Source organism: Benincasa hispida, chromosome 7 (assembly GCF_027475165.1).
Source record: "Benincasa hispida cultivar pf3 chromosome 7, pf3_genome.v1.1, whole genome shotgun sequence".
Lineage (NCBI taxonomy): Eukaryota > Viridiplantae > Streptophyta > Magnoliopsida > Cucurbitales > Cucurbitaceae > Benincasa > Benincasa hispida.
The window spans coordinates 56,532,374-56,535,775 of record NC_143484.1 but is presented as its reverse complement, the minus strand read 5'-3'; the positions used below and the strand labels follow the sequence as shown (position 1 = coordinate 56,535,775).

General features: G+C 36.6%; 1 pseudogene across 1 annotated transcript; it reads left to right on the top strand.

The window, feature by feature from the left end:
- The first annotated feature begins 476 nt into the window (after window positions 1-476).
- LOC120082052 (RING-H2 finger protein ATL46 pseudogene) lies at window positions 477-2,589 on the top strand (annotated as a pseudogene). Its single transcript, XR_016530443.1, has one exon. The product of XR_016530443.1 is annotated as an RING-H2 finger protein ATL46 pseudogene (transcript).
- Window positions 2,590-3,402: the final 813 nt, after the last annotated feature.

Genomic DNA, 3,402 nt, shown 5'->3' with positions numbered 1-3,402 from the left:
TGTCGCAGTCTATCACTGATAAATAGTGACATTTTTTTATACTTAAAAATATTTCAGTAGGTTTATCAATTAAAACAATTACCTCAATTTAATTTTTTTTAATTTTTTTATAGTTTCATCTCTGGAACCGAAGCCATGGCCAAAGTTCAACCACGTGAACGCTACAACCTTAGTCACTCTGTTACTCGCTTCAGTCTTTGGCTTTGAATCTTCTATTCTCTCAACTATCTTTTTCATGACCCTATATACAATACAACAACTATGAGAGGTTACTGCTCGATATTTATATCGAAATTTTCGTAATATTAAGACATTAATACTTTCATCGACATCGATATTTTAAAGCTCGTTAATAATATAAGATGTTCAAGAAAGTTTAAAGACGAAACTATTTTTTTAAAAAAAGAAAATGTTTATTTAAAACCTTCACCTTGTTTGGAAACGATTCGAATTCTATTCTGATTCTTGGCGAATTGCTATTCCACACGCGAGCAGAATCCAAATTTAAACCGCGTCGGTGGATACCCAAAGCCATATCCCAAACAGGTGACTAAACACCGACCCATCCGTATCGTTTCTCCTTCTGGAAGCTGCTAACATTTTCACACCTGGGGCTTCGCCACTGAACCAAAACCATTTGATTTGATTTCTGTGCCAATTTTGGGCCATTACACTGAAGCCAACACCAAACTCATACTACGATACTCTTCTAAAACCTTCAATCAAACAATCCAATTCCCTTTCCCCAATAACCCATTCCCCCCCTTCTTCTTCACTCTTCTGTTTCCCATATCATTGTTCCAATGCTATGGCCTTGAGCCACCGCAATCGCTCTACAAATCAGGGTCTCTCTCGAAACTCCCAGAATCATTTGGCTCATACAGTTCCAGCTCCATTTCTAGTCGATTTCCCGATGACCCAGGTAGGTAAATTGCAAGGGTTCTTCATTTTTTGAAATAACAAGTTTCCCAGTTCCAATTTGACCATGGATTGAAGTTTAGGCGATTTGGGTAGTGAGAATTCTCTGTCTGTAGTCTAGCATTTTCATTCTTACTGTAATTTTGTAGTTCAGGGTTTTGATTTTTCATTACCCACATATGAATTGGCGTTCTTGTCAGTGCAATATATGTATAGCTTGTCAATTGTTGTTTGCCTCAACGCAAGAGGTGCTTTGGGTTAGATGAAAACGAGGCAGAAGACAACTGATATAAGAAGGCTATCGAGTAATTGGCTCAGTGTTGGATCGAAGGAAAAAAAGTGGTGGGGAAGTAATTATGTTGGTATTTTAAAATGTCATCTGTTCATCCTCAAACCAGAGATTTTCTGGTCAGTCCCTCAACTTCCCCTTTGCAGCCTTCTTCTTCTTCTTCATTAGCTTATAACAGTGACTACTTAAAACAAGAACCAATTCCACCCACTTCCTCTAGCAGTAAAATAAGCCCTGCAGTTCTTTTAGTTATTATTATTCTGGCTCTTTTCCTTTTCATATCTGGTCTTCTTCACTTGCTAGTGAGATTACTTGTAAAGCAACGTTCCTCGTCATCATCAATATCTGAATCCAATAGCAATAGATTCCCTGAAATGTCTGAATCATCTGCTTTTCAAAGACAGTTACAACAGCTCTTCCATCTTCATGATTCAGGTCTAGATCAAGCCTTTATAGATGCCCTCCCCGTTTTCCTTTACAAAGAGATAGTGGGTTTAAAAGAACCATTCGATTGTGCTGTATGTCTTTGTGAATTTTCAGAACTAGACAAGCTAAGATTGCTCCCTACTTGCAGTCATGCTTTTCACATTGATTGCATAGACACGTGGTTACTTTCTAATTCAACTTGCCCTCTTTGTAGAGGGACCCTTCATTCACCTGTGCTTGCCATTGAAAACCCTGTATATGGTTTTGAAGAGTCAGAAGAAACTGAAGTGTCTACAGAGGATGGAAGATTTGGCATTCCTACAGCTCATAAGGCTTCAGAGAGTGAAATTATTGGTGAAAGAAGAGTGTTTTCAATCAGACTTGGCAAATTTAGGAACTTGAATAATGGAGGATTGAGAGGGTTAGAGAAAGAAGAGGGAGAAACTAGCAGTAGCAGTTTGAGTGCAAGAAGATGCTATTCAATGGGGTCCTATCAGTATATTGTGGCTGATTCAGAGTTGCAAGTCGCATTACGTACGAGTAATCGCAACGGTGGGGGAAGTATGAGATTTGTTAAAGTAATAAGAGATTCACAAATTGGGAATTGTCCAATTGATGATGATGATGATGCTGACGGGAAGAAGATTAACATTGGAAGTAAAAACGAAAGCTTTTCTGTTTCAAAAATCTGGTTATGGTCCAAGAAGTCTCGACAGCCAAGTGGTTCAGACACCCATGTGCGAGCTAGTTAAGGTTCTGGGGTTGTGTCAGGGACAGTTAATCTTGAGATATGTTGAGTTGACGACCTTACTTAAGATCTGTTCTATAGGTTGTTCTTGAGTTCTAAAGATACGTTGAGTTGAGGTCTTCTTACTGTCTTTTTGTACTTTCTTCATGAGCTATCAACGACCTCATTTATTGGAAAACGATAATGAAATGAATCTTTAAGGTCTGAATTATCATTTGGTTATAGAATCACAGGCACATTTGCTTTCTATTCTATTATCTGTCAACAATGTTGAGCTTTTCTTTGGCAATTCATTTCATAATGTTTTCTGAGACAAAATCAAATAGTTTTTGAAGAATAGTAGAGGAAGATAAGGGCAATTGCTTTTTTCTTTATTATTGTAAGGTCCCATTAACATTAAATCTTAACTTATGATCAAGTATGGACAGGATTGGACATACAGATTGTTTTCACATATAATAAAGCCTAAAAGGTCATGTCATTACTTCTTGAGGGATACGATCCTCTTGAATTATAGGCAAAAGGTCAAATGATTTTGATTTTTTTTCCCTTCGATCTACCAACTACTTGTTTATGTGCAGGTCATAATAGGGAGGAAATTATCCAATATAACTGCTTCATACTATCTATTTGACGTGAATTCAAAATTTGCATGCTCTAAAATAAGTAATAACTATTAGATATAAATTTAAGTAACAGTATAATATTATCACTCACATTGGTCTCACCAAATAATCTTTCGAGAATTAATATTCACAACGAATTGACTAGGCTAGGTGAGAAATGAAAGGCAGGTGATGTACTAACCAGATAAATTATAGAGTGATTGTCTCGAAGTGGTTAAGTTATATTTTTACATCATGCTTTAATTAAAAAAGACGTGGTTTTTCCTGTTGATATAATGAATGAATTTCCCTTCATTTAGTGACTTTGAACCAACGAGTCTCCCGTGAGATGAAAATACCATATGAATTCTTCTAATAAATACCATAAATTTAGACGCACTGGAAACCTTGGAAAG